The sequence below is a fragment of the Salminus brasiliensis genome, chromosome 12, assembly GCF_030463535.1.
Source record: "Salminus brasiliensis chromosome 12, fSalBra1.hap2, whole genome shotgun sequence".
Classification (NCBI taxonomy): Eukaryota; Metazoa; Chordata; class Actinopteri; order Characiformes; family Bryconidae; genus Salminus; species Salminus brasiliensis.
This window is the reverse complement of record NC_132889.1, coordinates 14,949,699-14,970,896: the sequence shown is the minus strand read 5'-3', so window position 1 is coordinate 14,970,896 and position 21,198 is coordinate 14,949,699.

Genomic DNA, 21,198 nt, shown 5'->3' with positions numbered 1-21,198 from the left:
AGATGGATGGACCCTTGATGGACAGATGTACCATCAGGGAGGGAAGAGGTAATGGCATCCTCAGAACCTGAAAGACAACAAAGACAGTCAATACAGGTTTTGAAACGGAAAGATCACTTACCTTTTACACAGTTGCAGAACAATAGACAGTGAGCCAGACACAGCTGCAGATGGACAGATTGATGGTGGCTGGATCTACGGTCAGGGAGTGAGTGGCTCTGAAGGTCCTAAACGTGTAAGACAAAAACAAACGTCAATACATGTATAGAAATTGATTGATGACAAAACTCTTACACACTTGCAATGGACAGACCCTTGTTTGATGGATCCAGCATTAGGAAGGAGAGGGGAGTCCTGAAAGCCTGTAAGACAACAAAGAAAGTCAATACATGTATAGAAACTGAATGATCACCTACCTGTTAGACAGTAGCAAACAGATAGATAGTGAGCCGTACACAGTGGTAGATGGATGGACCCTTGATGGACAGATGCACCATCAGGGAGGGAAGGGGTAAAGGCATCCTCGGAACCTGTAAGACAACAAAGAAAATCAATACATGTATAGAAACTAAATGATCACCTACCTGTTGTCACCTAATGGCAACCTCAGAACCTGAAAGACAACAAAGACAGTCAATACAGGTTTTGAAACCGAAAGATCACTTACCTTTTACACAGTTGTAGAACAATAGACAGTGAGCGAGACAGCTGCAGGTGGACAGATTGATGGTGGCTGGATCTACGGTCAGGGAGTGAGTGGCTCTGAAGGTCCTAAACGTGTAAGACAAAAACAAACGTCAATACATGTATAGAAATTGATTGATGACCAAACTCTTACACACTTGCCGTCAGATTGTTAGCGAGTCGAACACACCATTGCAATGGACAGATCCTTGTTTGATGGATCCACCATTAGGAAGGAGGGGGGAGTCCTGAAAGCCTGTAAGACAACAAAGAAAGTCAATACATGTATAGAAACTGAATGATCACCTACCTGTTAGACAGTAGCAAACAGATAGACAGCGAACCATACACAGTAGCAGATGGATGGACCCTTGATGGACAGATGCACCATCAGGGAGGGAAGGGGTAAAGGCATCCTCGGAAACTGAAAGACAACAAAGACAGTCAATACAGGTTTTGAAACGGAAAGATCACTTACCTTTTACACAGTTGCAGAACAATAGACAGTGAGCGAGACACAGCTGCAGGTGGACAGATTGATGGTGGCTGGATCTACGGTCAGGGAGTGAGTGGCTCTGAAGGTCCTAAACGTGTAAGAAAAAAAAAAACGTCAATACATGTATAGAAATTGATTGATGACCAAACTCTTACACACTTGCAATGGACAGACCCTTGTTTGATGGATCCAGCATTACGAAGGAGGGGGGAGTCCTGAAAGCCTGTAAGACAACAAAGAAAGTCAATACATGTATAGAAACTGAATGATCACCTACCTGTTAGACAATAGCAAACAGATAGACAGCGAGCCATACACAGTGGCAGATGGATGGACCCTTGATAGACAGATGCCCCATCAGGGAGGGAAGGGTTAAAGGCATCCTCGGAACCTGTAAGACAACAAAGAAAATAAATACATGCATAGAAACTGAATGATCACCTACCTGTTGTCACCTAATGGCAACCTCAGAACCTGAAAGACAACAAAGACAGTCAATACAGGTTTTGAAACGGAAAGATCACTTACCTTTTACATAGTTGTAGAACAATAGACAGTGAGCCAGACACAGCTGCAGATGGACAGATTGATGGTGGCTGAATCTACGGTCAGTGAGGGAGGGGCTCAGAAGGTCTTGAACCTGTAAAACAAAAAAAAAAGTCAATACATGTATAGAAACTGAATGATCACCTACCTGTTAGACAGTAGCAAACAGTAAGACAGCGAGCCCTACACAGTGGCAGATGGATGGACCCTTGATAGACAGATGCACCATCAGGGAGGGAAGGGGTAAAGACATCCTCGGAACCTGAAAGACAACAAATAAAATCAATACATGTATAGAAACTGAATGATCATCTACCTGTTGTCACCTAATGGCAACCTCAGAACCTGAAAGACAACAAAGACAGTCAATACAGGTTTTGAAACGGAAAGATCACTTACCTTTTACACAGTTGCAGAACAATAGACAGTTAGCCAGACACAGCTGCAGATGGACAGATTGATGGTGGCTGGATCTACGGTCAGGGAGTGAGTGGCTCTGAAGGTCCTAAACGTGTATGACAAAAAAAAACGTCAATACATGTATAGAAATTGATTGATGACCGAACTCTTACACACTTGCAGTCAGATAGATATCGAGTCACACACACCATTGCAATGGACAGAGCCTTGTTTGATGGATCCACCATTTGGAAGGAGAGGGGTGTCCTGAAGTCCTGAAAGCCTGTAAGAAAACAAAGAAAGTCAATACATGTATAGAAACTGAATGATCACCTACCTGTTAGACAGTAGCAAACAGATAGACAGCGAACCATACACAGTGGCAGATGGATGGACCCTTGATGGACAGATGCACCATCAGGGAGGGAAGAGGTAATGGCATCCTCAGAACCTGAAAGACAACAAAGACAGTCAATACAGGTTTTGAAACGGAAAGATCACTTACCTTTTACACAGTTGCAGAACAATAGACAGTGAGCGAGACACAGCTGCAGATGGACAGATTGATGGTGGCTGGATCTACGGTCAGGGAGTGAGTGGCTCTGAAGGTCCTAAACGTGTAAGACAAAAACAAACGTCAATACATGTATATAAATTGATTGATGACCAAACTCTTTCACACTTGCAGTCACATAGTTAGCGAGTCACACACACCATTGCAATGGACAGACCCTTGTTTGATGGATCCACCATTTGGAAGGAGAGGGGTGTCCTGAAGTCCTGAAAGCCTGTAAGACAACAAAGAAAGTCAATACATGTATAAAAACTGAATGATCACCTACCTGTTAGACAGGTGCAGACAGATGGACAGCGAGCCCTACACAGTGGCAGATGGATGGACCCTTGATGGACAGATGCACCATCAGGGAGGGAAGGGGTAAAGGCATCCTCGGAAACTGAAAGACAACAAAGACAATCAATACAAGTTTTGAAACAGAAAGATCACTTACCTTTTACACAGTTGCAGAACAATAGACAGTTAGCCAGACACAGCTGCAGATGGACAGATTGATGGTGGCTGGATCTACGGTCAGGGAGTGAGTGGCTCTGAAGGTCATAAACGTGTAAGACAAAAACAAACGTCAATACATGTATAGAAATTGATTGATGACCAAACTCTTACACACTTGCAGTCAGATAGATATCGAGTCACACACACCATTGCAATGGACAGACCCTTGTTTGATGGATCCACCATTTGGAAGGAGAGGGGTGTCCTGAAGTCCTGAAAGCCTGTAAGACAACAAAGAAAGTCAATACATGTATAGAAACTGAATGATCACCTACCTGTTAGACAGTAGCAAACAGATAGACAGCGAACCATACACAGTGGCAGATGGATGGACCCTTGATGGACAGATGCACCATCAGGGAGGGAAGAGGTAATGGCATCCTCAGAACCTGAAAGACAACAAAGACAGTCAATACAGGTTTTGAAACAGAAAGATCACTTATCTTTTTAGTGAGGGAGGGGCTCAGAAGGTCCTGAACCTGTAAGACAAAAAAAAAAGTCAATCCATGTATAGAAACTGAATGATCACCTACCTGTTAGACAGTAGCAAACAGTAAGACAGCGAGCCATACACAGTGGCAGATGGATGGACCCTTGATGGACAGATGCACCATCAGGGAGGGAAGAGGTAATGGCATCCTCAGAACCTGAAAAACAACAAAGAAAATCAATACATGTATAGAAACTGAATGATCACCTACCTGTTGTCACCTAATGAAAAGACCTGAAAGACAACAAAGACAGTCAATACAGGTTTTGAAACGGAAAGATCACTTACCTTTTACACAGATTGATGGTGGCTGGATCTACGGTCAGGGAGTGAGTGGCTCTGAAGGTCCTAAACGTGTAAGAAAAAAAAAAAAAACGTCAATACATGTATAGAAATTGATTGATGACCAAACTCTTACACACTTGCAGTCAGATAGATATCGAGTCACACACACCATTGCAATGGACAGACCCTTGTTTGATGGATCCACCATTTGGAAGGAGAGGGGTGTCCTGAAGTCCTGAAAGCCTGTAAGACAACAAAGAAAGTCAATACATGTATAGAAACTGAATGATCACCTACCTCTTAGACAGTAGCAAACAGTAAGACAGCGAGCCCCACACAGTGGCAGATGGATGGACCCTTGATAGACAGATGCACCATCAGGGAGGGAAGGGGTAAAGGCATCCTCGGAACCTGTAAGACAACAAAGACAGTCAATACAGGTTTTGAAACGGAAAGATCACTTACCTTTTACACAGTTGCAGAACAATAGACAGTTAGCCAGACACAGCTGCAGATGGACAGATTGATGGTGGCTGGATCTACGGTCAGGGAGTGAGTGGCTCTGAAGGTCCTAAACGTGTAAGACAAAAAAAAAACATCAATACATGTATAGAAATTGATTGATGACCAAACTCTTTCACACTTGCAGTCAGATAGTTAGCGAGTCACAGACACCATTGCAATGGACAGACCCTTGTCTGATGGATCCACCATTTGGAAGGAGAGGGGTGTCCTGAAGTCCTGAAAGCCTGTAAGACAACAAAGAAAGTCAATACATGTATAGAAACTGAATGATCACCTACCTGTTAGACAGTAGCAAACAGTAAGACAGCGAGCCCTACACAGTGGCAGATGGATGGACCCTTGATGGACAGATGCACCATCAGGCAGGGAAGAGGTAATGGCATCCTCAGAACCTGAAAGACAACAAAGACAGTCAATACAGGTTTTGAAACGGAAAGATCACTTACCTTTTACACAGTTGCAGAACAATAGACAGTGAGCCAGACACAGCTGCAGATGGACAGATTGATGGTGGCTGGATCTACGGTCAGGGAGTGAGTGGCTCTGAAGGTCCTAAACGTGTAAGACAAAAAAAAACGTCAATACATGTATAGAAATTGATTGATGACCAAACTCTTTCACACTTGCAGTCAGATAGTTAGCGAGTCACAGACACCATTGCAATGGACAGACCCTTGTCTGATGGATCCACCATTTGGAAGGAGAGGGGTGTCCTGAAGTCCTGAAAGCCTGTAAGACAACAAAGAAAGTCAATACATGTATAGAAACTGAATGATCACCTACCTGTTAGACAGTAGCAAACAGATAGACAGCGAACCATACACAGTGGCAGATGGATGGACCCTTGATGGACAGATGCACCATCAGGGAGGGAAGAGGTAATGGCATCCTCAGAACCTGAAAGACAACAAAGACAGTCAATACAGGTTTTGAAACAGAAAGATCACTTATCTTTTTAGTGAGGGAGGGGCTCAGAAGGTCCTGAACCTGTAAGACAAAAAAAAAAGTCAATCCATGTATAGAAACTGAATGATCACCTACCTGTTAGACAGTAGCAAACAGTAAGACAGCGAGCCATACACAGTGGCAGATGGATGGACCCTTGATGGACAGATGCACCATCAGGGAGGGAAGAGGTAATGGCATCCTCAGAACCTGAAAAACAACAAAGAAAATCAATACATGTATAGAAACTGAATGATCACCTACCTGTTGTCACCTAATGGCAACCTCAGAACCTGAAAGACAACAAAGACAGTCAATACAGGTTTTGAAACGGAAAGATCACTTACCTTTTACACAGTTGCAGAACAATAGACAGTGAGCCAGACACAGCTGCAGATGGACAGACTGATGGTGGCTGGATCTACGGTCAGGGAGTGAGTGGATCTGAAGGTCCTGAACCTGTAAGACAAAAAAAAAAAGTCAATACATGTATAGAAACTGAATGATCACCTACCTGTTGTCACCTAATGGCAACCTCAGAACCTGAAAGACAACAAAGACAGTCAATACAGGTTTTGAAACGGAAAGATCACTTACCTTTTACACAGTTGCAAAACAATAGACAGTTAGCCAGACACAGCTGCAGATGGACAGATTGATGGTGGCTGGATCTACGGTCAGGGAGTGAGTGGCTCTGAAGGTCCTAAACGTGTAAGAAAAAAAAAAAAAACGTCAATACATGTATAGAAATTGATTGATGACCAAACTCTTACACACTTGCAGTCAGATAGATATCGAGTCACACACACCATTGCAATGGACAGACCCTTGTTTGATGGATCCACCATTTGGAAGGAGAGGGGTGTCCTGAAGTCCTGAAAGCCTGTAAGACAACAAAGAAAGTCAATACATGTATAGAAACTGAATGATCACCTACCTCTTAGACAGTAGCAAACAGTAAGACAGCGAGCCCCACACAGTGGCAGATGGATGGACCCTTGATAGACAGATGCACCATCAGGGAGGGAAGGGGTAAAGGCATCCTCGGAACCTGTAAGACAACAAAGACAGTCAATACAGGTTTTGAAACGGAAAGATCACTTACCTTTTACACAGTTGCAGAACAATAGACAGTTAGCCAGACACAGCTGCAGATGGACAGATTGATGGTGGCTGGATCTACGGTCAGGGAGTGAGTGGCTCTGAAGGTCCTAAACGTGTAAGACAAAAACAAACGTCAATACATGTATAGAAATTGATTGATGACCAAACTCTTACACACTTGCAGTCAGATAGATATCGAGTCACACACACCATTGCAATGGACAGACCCTTGTTTGATGGATCCACCATTTGGAAGGAGAGGGGTGTCCTGAAGTCCTGAAAGCCTGTAAGACAACAAAGAAAGTCAATACATGTATAGAAACTGAATGATCACCTACCTGTTAGACAGTAGCAAACAGATAGATAGTGAGCCGTACACAGTGGCAGATGGATGGACCCTTGATGGACAGATGCACCATCAGGGAGGGAAGAGGTAATGGCATCCTCAGAACCTGAAAGACAACAAAGACAGTCAATACAGGTTTTGAAACGGAAAGATCACTTACCTTTTACACAGTTGCAGAACAATAGACAGTGAGCCAGACACAGCTGCAGATGGACAGATTGATGGTGGCTGGATCTACGGTCAGGGAGTGAGTGGCTCTGAAGGTCCTAAACGTGTAAGACAAAAAAAAAACGTCAATACATGTATAGAAATTGATTGATGACCAAACTCTTACACACTTGCAGTCAGATAGATATCGAGTCACACACACCATTGCAATGGACAGACCCTTGTTTGATGGATCCACCATTTGGAAGGAGAGGGGTGTCCTGAAGTCCTGAAAGCCTGTAAGACAACAAAGAAAGTCAATACATGTATAGAAACTGAATGATCACCTACCTGTTAGACAGTAGCAAACAGATAGACAGCGAACCATACACAGTGGCAGATGGATGGACCCTTGATGGACAGATGCACCATCAGGCAGGGAAGAGGTAATGGCATCCTCAGAACCTGAAAGACAACAAAGACAGTCAATACAGGTTTTGAAACGGAAAGATCACTTACCTTTTACACAGTTGCAGAACAATAGACAGTGAGCCAGACACAGCTGCAGATGGACAGATTGATGGTGGCTGGATCTACGGTCAGGGAGTGAGTGGCTCTGAAGGTCCTAAACGTGTAAGACAAAAAAAAACGTCAATACATGTATAGAAATTGATTGATGACCAAACTCTTTCACACTTGCAGTCAGATAGTTAGCGAGTCACAGACACCATTGCAATGGACAGACCCTTGTCTGATGGATCCACCATTTGGAAGGAGAGGGGTGTCCTGAAGTCCTGAAAGCCTGTAAGACAACAAAGAAAGTCAATACATGTATAGAAACTGAATGATCACCTACCTGTTAGACAGTAGCAAACAGATAGACAGCGAACCATACACAGTGGCAGATGGATGGACCCTTGATGGACAGATGCACCATCAGGGAGGGAAGAGGTAATGGCATCCTCAGAACCTGAAAGACAACAAAGACAGTCAATACAGGTTTTGAAACAGAAAGATCACTTATCTTTTTAGTGAGGGAGGGGCTCAGAAGGTCCTGAACCTGTAAGACAAAAAAAAAAGTCAATCCATGTATAGAAACTGAATGATCACCTACCTGTTAGACAGTAGCAAACAGTAAGACAGCGAGCCATACACAGTGGCAGATGGATGGACCCTTGATGGACAGATGCACCATCAGGGAGGGAAGAGGTAATGGCATCCTCAGAACCTGAAAAACAACAAAGAAAATCAATACATGTATAGAAACTGAATGATCACCTACCTGTTGTCACCTAATGGCAACCTCAGAACCTGAAAGACAACAAAGACAGTCAATACAGGTTTTGAAACGGAAAGATCACTTACCTTTTACACAGTTGCAGAACAATAGACAGTGAGCCAGACACAGCTGCAGATGGACAGACTGATGGTGGCTGGATCTACGGTCAGGGAGTGAGTGGATCTGAAGGTCCTGAACCTGTAAGACAAAAAAAAAAAGTCAATACATGTATAGAAACTGAATGATCACCTACCTGTTGTCACCTAATGGCAACCTCAGAACCTGAAAGACAACAAAGACAGTCAATACAGGTTTTGAAACGGAAAGATCACTTACCTTTTACACAGTTGCAAAACAATAGACAGTTAGCCAGACACAGCTGCAGATGGACAGATTGATGGTGGCTGGATCTACGGTCAGGGAGTGAGTGGCTCTGAAGGTCCTAAACGTGTAAGAAAAAAAAAAAAAAACGTCAATACATGTATAGAAATTGATTGATGACCAAACTCTTACACACTTGCAGTCAGATAGATATCGAGTCACACACACCATTGCAATGGACAGACCCTTGTTTGATGGATCCACCATTTGGAAGGAGAGGTGTGTCCTGAAGTCCTGAAAGCCTGTAAGACAACAAAGAAAGTCAATACATGTATAGAAACTGAATGATCACCTACCTCTTAGACAGTAGCAAACAGTAAGACAGCGAGCCCCACACAGTGGCAGATGGATGGACCCTTGATAGACAGATGCACCATCAGGGAGGGAAGGGGTAAAGGCATCCTCGGAACCTGTAAGACAACAAAGACAGTCAATACAGGTTTTGAAACGGAAAGATCACTTACCTTTTACACAGTTGCAGAACAATAGACAGTTAGCCAGACACAGCTGCAGATGGACAGATTGATGGTGGCTGGATCTACGGTCAGGGAGTGAGTGGCTCTGAAGGTCCTAAATGTGTAAGACAAAAACAAACGTCAATACATGTATAGAAATTGATTGATGACCAAACTCTTACACACTTGCAGTCAGATAGATATCGAGTCACACACACCATTGCAATGGATAGACCCTTGTTTGATGGATCCACCATTTGGAAGGAGAGGGGTGTCCTGAAGTCCTGAAAGCCTGTAAGACAACAAAGAAAGTCAATACATGTATAGAAACTGAATGATCACCTACCTGTTAGACAGTAGCAAACAGATAGATAGTGAGCCGTACACAGTGGCAGATGGATGGACCCTTGATGGACAGATGCACCATCAGGGAGGGAAGAGGTAATGGCATCCTCAGAACCTGAAAGACAACAAAGACAGTCAATACAGGTTTTGAAACGGAAAGATCACTTACCTTTTACACAGTTGCAGAACAATAGACAGTGAGCCAGACACAGCTGCAGATGGACAGATTGATGGTGGCTGGATCTACGGTCAGGGAGTGAGTGGCTCTGAAGGTCCTAAACGTGTAAGACAAAAAAAAAACGTCAATACATGTATAGAAATTGATTGATGACCAAACTCTTTCACACTTGCAGTCAGATAGTTAGCGAGTCACAGACACCATTGCAATGGACAGACCCTTGTCTGATGGATCCACCATTTGGAAGGAGAGGGGTGTCCTGAAGTCCTGAAAGCCTGTAAGACAACAAAGAAAGTCAATACATGTATAGAAACTGAATGATCACCTACCTGTTAGACAGTAGCAAACAGTAAGACAGCGAGCCCTACACAGTGGCAGATGGATGGACCCTTGATAGACAGATGCACCATCAGGGAGGGAAGGGGTAAAGGCATCCTCGGAACCTGTAAGACAACAAAGAAAATCAATACATGCATAGAAACTGAATGATCACCTACCTGTTGTCACCTAATGGCAACCTCAGAACCTGAAAGACAACAAAGACAGTCAATACAGGCTTTGAAACGGAAAGATCACTTACCTTTTACACAGTTGCAGAACAATAGACAGTGAGCCAGACACAGCTGCAGATGGACAGATTGATGGTGGCTGGATCTAAGGTCAGGGAGTGAGTGGCTCTGAAGGTCTTAAATGTGTAAGACAAAAACAAACGTCAATACATGTATAGAAATTGATTGATGACCAAACTCTTACACACTTGCAGTCAGATAGATATCGAGTCACACACACCATTGCAATGGACAGACCCTTGTTTGATGGATCCACCATTTGGAAGGAGAGGGGTGTCCTGAAGTCCTGAAAGCCTGTAAGACAACAAAGAAAGTCAATACATGTATAGAAACTGAATGATCACCTACCTGTTAGACAGTAGCAAACAGATAGACAGCGAACCATACACAGTGGCAGATGGATGGACCCTTGATGGACAGATGCACCATCAGGCAGGGAAGAGGTAATGTCATCCTCAGAACCTGAAAGACAACAAAGACAGTCAATACAGGTTTTGAAACGGAAAGATCACTTACCTTTTACACAGTTGCAGAACAATAGACAGTGAGCCAGACACAGCTGCAGATGGACAGATTGATGGTGGCTGGATCTACGGTCAGGGAGTGAGTGGCTCTGAAGGTCCTAAACGTGTAAGACAAAAAAAAACGTCAATACATGTATAGAAATTGATTGATGACCAAACTCTTTCACACTTGCAGTCAGATAGTTAGCGAGTCACAGACACCATTGCAATGGACAGACCCTTGTCTGATGGATCCACCATTTGGAAGGAGAGGGGTGTCCTGAAGTCCTGAAAGCCTGTAAGACAACAAAGAAAGTCAATACATGTATAGAAACTGAATGATCACCTACCTGTTAGACAGTAGCAAACAGATAGACAGCGAACCATACACAGTGGCAGATGGATGGACCCTTGATGGACAGATGCACCATCAGGGAGGGAAGAGGTAATGGCATCCTCAGAACCTGAAAGACAACAAAGACAGTCAATACAGGTTTTGAAACAGAAAGATCACTTATCTTTTTAGTGAGGGAGGGGCTCAGAAGGTCCTGAACCTGTAAGACAAAAAAAAAAGTCAATCCATGTATAGAAACTGAATGATCACCTACCTGTTAGACAGTAGCAAACAGTAAGACAGCGAGCCATACACAGTGGCAGATGGATGGACCCTTGATGGACAGATGCACCATCAGGGAGGGAAGAGGTAATGGCATCCTCAGAACCTGAAAAACAACAAAGAAAATCAATACATGTATAGAAACTGAATGATCACCTACCTGTTGTCACCTAATGGCAACCTCAGAACCTGAAAGACAACAAAGACAGTCAATACAGGTTTTGAAACGGAAAGATCACTTACCTTTTACACAGTTGCAGAACAATAGACAGTGAGCCAGACACAGCTGCAGATGGACAGACTGATGGTGGCTGGATCTACGGTCAGGGAGTGAGTGGATCTGAAGGTCCTGAACCTGTAAGACAAAAAAAAAAAGTCAATACATGTATAGAAACTGAATGATCACCTACCTGTTGTCACCTAATGGCAACCTCAGAACCTGAAAGACAACAAAGACAGTCAATACAGGTTTTGAAACGGAAAGATCACTTACCTTTTACACAGTTGCAAAACAATAGACAGTTAGCCAGACACAGCTGCAGATGGACAGATTGATGGTGGCTGGATCTACGGTCAGGGAGTGAGTGGCTCTGAAGGTCCTAAACGTGTAAGAAAAAAAAAAAAAAACGTCAATACATGTATAGAAATTGATTGATGACCAAACTCTTACACACTTGCAGTCAGATAGATATCGAGTCACACACACCATTGCAATGGACAGACCCTTGTTTGATGGATCCACCATTTGGAAGGAGAGGTGTGTCCTGAAGTCCTGAAAGCCTGTAAGACAACAAAGAAAGTCAATACATGTATAGAAACTGAATGATCACCTACCTCTTAGACAGTAGCAAACAGTAAGACAGCGAGCCCCACACAGTGGCAGATGGATGGACCCTTGATAGACAGATGCACCATCAGGGAGGGAAGGGGTAAAGGCATCCTCGGAACCTGTAAGACAACAAAGACAGTCAATACAGGTTTTGAAACGGAAAGATCACTTACCTTTTACACAGTTGCAGAACAATAGACAGTTAGCCAGACACAGCTGCAGATGGACAGATTGATGGTGGCTGGATCTACGGTCAGGGAGTGAGTGGCTCTGAAGGTCCTAAATGTGTAAGACAAAAACAAACGTCAATACATGTATAGAAATTGATTGATGACCAAACTCTTACACACTTGCAGTCAGATAGATATCGAGTCACACACACCATTGCAATGGATAGACCCTTGTTTGATGGATCCACCATTTGGAAGGAGAGGGGTGTCCTGAAGTCCTGAAAGCCTGTAAGACAACAAAGAAAGTCAATACATGTATAGAAACTGAATGATCACCTACCTGTTAGACAGTAGCAAACAGATAGATAGTGAGCCGTACACAGTGGCAGATGGATGGACCCTTGATGGACAGATGCACCATCAGGGAGGGAAGAGGTAATGGCATCCTCAGAACCTGAAAGACAACAAAGACAGTCAATACAGGTTTTGAAACGGAAAGATCACTTACCTTTTACACAGTTGCAGAACAATAGACAGTGAGCCAGACACAGCTGCAGATGGACAGATTGATGGTGGCTGGATCTACGGTCAGGGAGTGAGTGGCTCTGAAGGTCCTAAACGTGTAAGACAAAAAAAAAACGTCAATACATGTATAGAAATTGATTGATGACCAAACTCTTTCACACTTGCAGTCAGATAGTTAGCGAGTCACAGACACCATTGCAATGGACAGACCCTTGTCTGATGGATCCACCATTTGGAAGGAGAGGGGTGTCCTGAAGTCCTGAAAGCCTGTAAGACAACAAAGAAAGTCAATACATGTATAGAAACTGAATGATCACCTACCTGTTAGACAGTAGCAAACAGTAAGACAGCGAGCCCTACACAGTGGCAGATGGATGGACCCTTGATAGACAGATGCACCATCAGGGAGGGAAGGGGTAAAGGCATCCTCGGAACCTGTAAGACAACAAAGAAAATCAATACATGCATAGAAACTGAATGATCACCTACCTGTTGTCACCTAATGGCAACCTCAGAACCTGAAAGACAACAAAGACAGTCAATACAGGCTTTAAAACGGAAAGATCACTTACCTTTTACACAGTTGCAGAACAATAGACAGTGAGCCAGACACAGCTGCAGATGGACAGATTGATGGTGGCTGGATCTAAGGTCAGGGAGTGAGTGGCTCTGAAGGTCTTAAATGTGTAAGACAAAAACAAACGTCAATACATGTATAGAAATTGATTGATGACCAAACTCTTACACACTTGCAGTCAGATAGATATCGAGTCACACACACCATTGCAATGGACAGACCCTTGTTTGATGGATCCACCATTTGGAAGGAGAGGGGTGTCCTGAAGTCCTGAAAGCCTGTAAGACAACAAAGAAAGTCAATACATGTATAGAAACTGAATGATCACCTACCTGTTAGACAGTAGCAAACAGATAGACAGCGAACCATACACAGTGGCAGATGGATGGACCCTTGATGGACAGATGCACCATCAGGCAGGGAAGAGGTAATGGCATCCTCAGAACCTGAAAGACAACAAAGACAGTCAATACAGGTTTTGAAACGGAAAGATCACTTACCTTTTACACAGTTGCAGAACAATAGACAGTGAGCCAGACACAGCTGCAGATGGACAGATTGATGGTGGCTGGATCTACGGTCAGGGAGTGAGTGGCTCTGAAGGTCCTAAACGTGTAAGACAAAAAAAAACGTCAATACATGTATAGAAATTGATTGATGACCAAACTCTTTCACACTTGCAGTCAGATAGTTAGCGAGTCACAGACACCATTGCAATGGACAGACCCTTGTCTGATGGATCCACCATTTGGAAGGAGAGGGGTGTCCTGAAGTCCTGAAAGCCTGTAAGACAACAAAGAAAGTCAATACATGTATAGAAACTGAATGATCACCTACCTGTTAGACAGTAGCAAACAGTAAGACAGCGAGCCCTACACAGTGGCAGATGGATGGACCCTTGATAGACAGATGCACCATCAGGGAGGGAAGGGGTAAAGGCATCCTCGGAACCTGTAAGACAACAAAGAAAATCAATACATGCATAGAAACTGAATGATCACCTACCTGTTGTCACCTAATGGCAACCTCAGAACCTGAAAGACAACAAAGACAGTCAATACAGGTTTTGAAACGGAAAGATCACTTACCTTTTACACAGTTGCAGAACAATAGACAGTGAGCCAGACACAGCTGCAGCTGGACAGACTGATGGTGGCTGGATCTACGGTCAGGGAGTGAGTGGCTCTGAAGGAACTAAACGTGTAAGACAAAAACAAACGTCAATACATGTATAGAAATTGATTGATGACCAAACTCTTACACATTTGCAGTCAGATAGATATCGAGATAGACTGATGGTGGCTGGATCTACGGTCAGGGAGTGAGTGGCTCTGAAGGTCCTAAACGTGTAAGACAAAAACAAACGTCAATACATGTATAGAAATTGATTGATGACCAAACTCTTACACATTTGCAGTCAGATAGATATCGAGTCACACACACCATTGCAATGGACAGACCCTTGTTTGATGGATCCACAATTTGGAAGGAGAGGGGTGTCCTGAAGTCCTGAAAGCCTGTAAGACAACAAAGAAAGTCAATACATGTATAGAAACTGAATGATCACCTACCTGTTAGACAGTAGCAAACAGATAGATAGTGAGCCGTACACAGTGGTAGATGGATGGACCCTTGATGGACAGATGCACCATCAGGGAGGGAAGGGGTAAAGGCATCCTCGGAACCTGTAAGACAACAAAGAAAATCAATACATGTATAGAAACTAAATGATCACCTACCTGTTGTCACCTAATGGCAACCTCAGAACCTGAAAGACAACAAAGACAGTCAATACAGGTTTTGAAACCGAAAGATCACTTACCTTTTACACAGTTGCAGAACAATAGACAGTGAGCGAGACAGCTGCAGGTGGACAGATTGATGGTGGCTGGATCTACGGTCAGGGAGTGAGTGGCTCTGAAGGTCCTAAACGTGTAAGACAAAAACAAACGTCAATACATGTATAGAAATTGATTGATGACCAAACTCTTACACACTTGCCGTCAGATAGTTAGCGAGTCGAACACACCATTGCAATGGACAGATCCTTGTTTGATGGATCCACCATTAGGAAGGAGGGGGGAGTCCTGAAAGCCTGTAAGACAACAAAGAATGTCAATACATGTATAGAAACTGAATGATCACCTACCTGTTAGACAGTAGCAAACAGACAGACAGCGAACCATACACAGTGGCAGATGGATGGACCCTTGATGGACAGATGCACCATCAGGGAGGGAAGAGGTAATGGCATCCTCAGAACCTGAAAGACAACAAAGACAGTCAATACAGGTTTTGAAACGGAAAGATCACTTACCTTTTACACAGTTGCAGAACAATAGACAGTTAGCCAGACACAGCTACAGATGGACAGATTGATGGTGGCTGGATCTACGGTCAGAGAGTGAGTGGCTCTGAAGGTCCTAAACGTGTAAGACAAAAACAAACGTCAATACATGTATAGAAATTGATTGATGACAAAACTCTTACACACTTGCAGTCAGATAGATATCGAGTCACACACACCATTGCAATGGAAAGACCCTTGTTTGATGGATCCACCATTTGGAAGGAGAGGGGTGTCCTGAAGTCCTGAAAGCCTGTAAGACAAGAAAGAAAGTCAATACATGTATAGAAAGTGAATGTTCACATACCTGTTAGACAGTAGCAAACAGGTAGACAGCGAGCCATACACAGTGGCAGATGGATGGACCCTTGATGGACAGATGTACCATCAGGGAGGGAAGAGGTAATGGCATCCTCAGAACCTGAAAGACAACAAAGACAGTCAATACAGGTTTTGAAACGGAAAGATCACTTACCTTTTACACAGTTGCAGAACAATAGACAGTGAGCCAGACACAGCTGCAGATGGACAGATTGATGGTGGCTGGATCTACGGTCAGGGAGTGAGTGGCTCTGAAGGTCCTAAACGTGTAAGACAAAAACAAACGTCAATACATGTATAGAAATTGATTGATGACAAAACTCTTACACACTTGCAATGGACAGACCCTTGTTTGATGGATCCAGCATTAGGAAGGAGGGGGGAGTCCTGAAAGCCTGTAAGACAACAAAGAAAGTCAATACATGTATAGAAACTGAATGATCACCTACCTGTTAGACAGTAGCAAACAGATAGATAGTGAGCCGTACACAGTGGTAGATGGATGGACCCTTGATGGACAGATGCACCATCAGGGAGGGAAGGGGTAAAGGCATCCTCGGAACCTGTAAGACAACAAAGAAAATCAATACATGTATAGAAACTAAATGATCACCTACCTGTTGTCACCTAATGGCAACCTCAGAACCTGAAAGACAACAAAGACAGTCAATACAGGTTTTGAAACCGAAAGATCACTTACCTTTTACACAGTTGCAGAACAATAGACAGTGAGCGAGACAGCTGCAGGTGGACAGATTGATGGTGGCTGGATCTACGGTCAGGGAGTGAGTGGCTCTGAAGGTCCTAAACGTGTAAGACAAAAACAAACGTCAATACATGTATAGAAATTGATTGATGACCAAACTCTTACACACTTGCCGTCAGATAGTTAGCGAGTCGAACACACCATTGCAATGGACAGATCCTTGTTTGATGGATCCACCATTAGGAAGGAGGGGGGAGTCCTGAAAGCCTGTAAGACAACAAAGAAAGTCAATACATGTATAGAAACTGAATGATCACCTACCTGTTAGACAGTAGCAAACAGACAGACAGCGAACCATACACAGTGGCAGATGGATGGACCCTTGATGGACAGATGCACCATCAGGGAGGGAAGAGGTAATGGCATCCTCAGAACCTGAAAGACAACAAAGACAGTCAATACAGGTTTTGAAACGGAAAGATCACTTACCTTTTACACAGTTGCAGAACAATAGACAGTAAGCCAGACACAGCTACAGATGGACAGATTGATGGTGGCTGGATCTACGGTCAGGGAGTGAGTGGCTCTGAAGGTCCTAAACGTGTAAGACAAAAACAAACGTCAATACATGTATAGAAATTGATTGATGACAAAACTCTTACACACTTGCAGTCAGATAGATATCGAGTCACACACACCATTGCAATGGAAAGACCCTTGTTTGATGGATCCACCATTTGGAAGGAGAGGGGTGTCCTGAAGTCCTGAAAGCCTGTAAGACAAGAAAGAAAGTCAATACATGTATAGAAAGTGAATGTTCACATACCTGTTAGACAGTAGCAAACAGGTAGACAGCGAGCCATACACAGTGGCAGATGGATGGACCCTTGATGGACAGATGTACCATCAGGGAGGGAAGAGGTAATGGCATCCTCAGAACCTGAAAGACAACAAAGACAGTCAATACAGGTTTTGAAACGGAAAGATCACTTACCTTTTACACAGTTGCAGAACAATAGACAGTGAGCCAGACACAGCTGCAGATGGACAGATTGATGGTGGCTGGATCTACGGTCAGGGAGTGAGTGGCTCTGAAGGTCCTAAACGTGTAAGACAAAAACAAACGTCAATACATGTATAGAAATTGATTGATGACAAAACTCTTACACACTTGCAATGGACAGACCCTTGTTTGATGGATCCAGCATTAGGAAGGAGGGGGGAGTCCTGAAAGCCTGTAAGACAACAAAGAAAGTCAATACATGTATAGAAACTGAATGATCACCTACCTGTTAGACAGTAGCAAACAGATAGATAGTGAGCCGTACACAGTGGTAGATGGATGGACCCTTGATGGACAGATGCACCATCAGGGAGGGAAGGGGTAAAGGCATCCTCGGAACCTGTAAGACAACAAAGAAAATCAATACATGTATAGAAACTAAATGATCACCTACCTGTTGTCACCTAATGGCAACCTCAGAACCTGAAAGACAACAAAGACAGTCAATACAGGTTTTGAAACCGAAATATCACTTACCTTTTACACAGTTGCAGAACAATAGACAGTGAGCGAGACAGCTGCAGGTGGACAGATTGATGGTGGCTGGATCTACGGTCAGGGAGTGAGTGGCTCTGAAGGTCCTAAACGTTTAAGACAAAAACAAACGTCAATACATGTATAGAAATTGATTGATGACCAAACTCTTACACACTTGCAGTCAGATTGTTAGCGAGTCGAACACACCATTGCAATGGACAGATCCTTGTTTGATGGATCCACCATTAGGAAGGAGGGGGGAGTCCTGAAAGCCTGTAAGACAACAAAGAAAGTCAATACATGTATAGAAACTGAATGATCACCTACCTGTTAGACAATAGCAAACAGATAGACAGCGAGCCATACACAGTGGCAGATGGATGGACCCTTGATGGACAGATGCACCATCAGGGAGGGAAGAGGTAATGGCATCCTCAGAACCTGAAAAACAACAAAGAAAATCAATACATGTATAGAAACTGAATGATCACCTACCTGTTGTCCCCTAATGGCAACCTCAGAACCTGAAAGACAACAAAGACAGTCAATACAGGTTTTGAAACGGAAAGATCACTTACCTTTTACACAGTTGCAGAACAATAGACAGTGAGCCAGACACAGCTGCAGATGGACAGATTGATGGTGGCTGGATCTACGGTCAGGGAGTGAGTGGCTCTGAAGGTCCTAAATGTGTAAGACAAAAAAAAACGTCAATACATGTATAGAAATTGATTGATGACCAAACTCTTACACACTTGCAGTCAGATAGTTAGCAAGTCACACACACCATTGCAATGGACAGACCCTTGTTTGATGGATCCACCATTTGGAAGGAGAGGGGTGTCCTGAAGTCCTGAAAGCTTGTAAGACAAAAAAGAAAGTCAATACATGTATAGAAACTGAATGATCACATACCTGTTAGACAGTAGCAAACAGATAGACAGCGAGCCATACACAGTGGCAGATGGACGGACCTTTGATGGACAGATGCACCATCAGGGAGGGAATAGGTAATGGCATCCTCAGAACCTGAAAGACAACAAAGACAGTCAATGCAGGTTTTGAAACGGAAAGATCACTTACCTTTTACACAGTTGCAGAACAATAGACAGTGAGCCAGACACAGCTGCAGATGGACAGATTGATGGTGGCTGAATCTACGGTCAGTGAGGGAGGGGCTCAGAAGGTCCTGAACCTGTAAGACAAAAAAAAAAAGTCAATACATGTATAGAAACTGAATGATCACCTACCTGTTGTCACCTAATGGCAACCTCAGAACCTGAAAGACAACAAAGACAGTCAATGCAGGTTTTGAAACGGAAAGATCACTTACCTTTTACACAGTTGCAGAACAATAGACAGTGAGCGAGCCACAGCTGCAGGTGGACAGATTGATGGTGGCTGGATCTACGGTCAGGGAGTGAGTGGCTCTGAAGGTCCTAAACGTGTAAGAAAAAAAAAAAAACGTCAATACATGTATAGAAATTGATTGATGACCAAACTCTTACACACTTGCCGTCAGATAGTTAGCGAGTCGAACACACCATTGCAATGGACAGATCCTTGTTTGATGGATCCACCATTAGGAAGGAGGGGGGAGTCCTGAAAGCCTGTAAGACAACAAAGAAAGTCAATACATGTATAGAAACTGAATGATCACCTACCTGTTAGACAGTAGCAAAGAGACAGACAGCGAGCTATACACAGTGGCAGATGGATGGACGCTTGATGGACAGATGCACTATCAGGGAGGGAAGAGGTAATGGCATCCTCAGAACCTGAAAGACAACAAAGACAGTCAATACAGGTTTTGAAACGGAAAGATCACTTACCTTTTACACAGTTGCAGAACAATAGACAGTGAGCCAGACACAGCTGCAGATGGACAGATTGATGGTGGCTGGATCTACGGTCAGGGAGTGAGTGGCTCTGAAGGTCCTAAACGTGTAAGACAAAGAAAAACGTCAATACATGTATAGAAATTGATTGATGACCAAACTCTTTCACACTTGCAGTCACATAGTTAGCGAGTCACACACACCATTGCAATGGACAGACCCTTGTTTGATGGATCCACCATTTGGAAGGAGAGGGGTGTCCTGAAGTCCTGAAAGCCTGTAAGACAACAAAGAAAGTCAATACATGTATAAAAACTGAATGATCACCTACCTGTTAGACAGGTGCAGACAGATGGACAGCGAGCCCTACACAGTGGCAGATGGATGGACCCTTGATGGACAGATGCACCATCAGGGAGGGAAGGGGTAAAGGCATCCTCGGAAACTGAAAGACAACAAAGACAGTCAATACAGGTTTTGAAACGGAAAGATCACTTACCTTTTACACAGTTGCAGAACAATAGACAGTGAGCGAGACAGCTGCAGGTGGACAGATTGATGGTGGCTGGATCTACGGTCAGGGAGTGAGTGGCTCTGAAGGTCCTAAACGTGTAAGAAAAAAAAAAACGTCAATACATGTATAGAAATTGATTGATGACCAAACTCTTACACACTTGCAATGGACAGACCCTTGTTTGATGGATCCAGCATTACGAAGGAGGGGGGAGTCCTGAAAGCCTGTAAGACAACAAAGAAAGTCAATACATGCATAGAAACTGAATGATCACCTACCTGTTGTCACCTAATGGCAACCTCAGAACCTGAAAGACAACAAAGACAGTCAATACAGGTTTTGAAACGGAAAGATCACTTACCTTTTACATAGTTGTAGAACAATAGACAGTGAGCCAGACACAGCTGCAGATGGACAGATTGATGGTGGCTGAATCTACGGTCAGTGAGGGAGGGGCTCAGAAGGT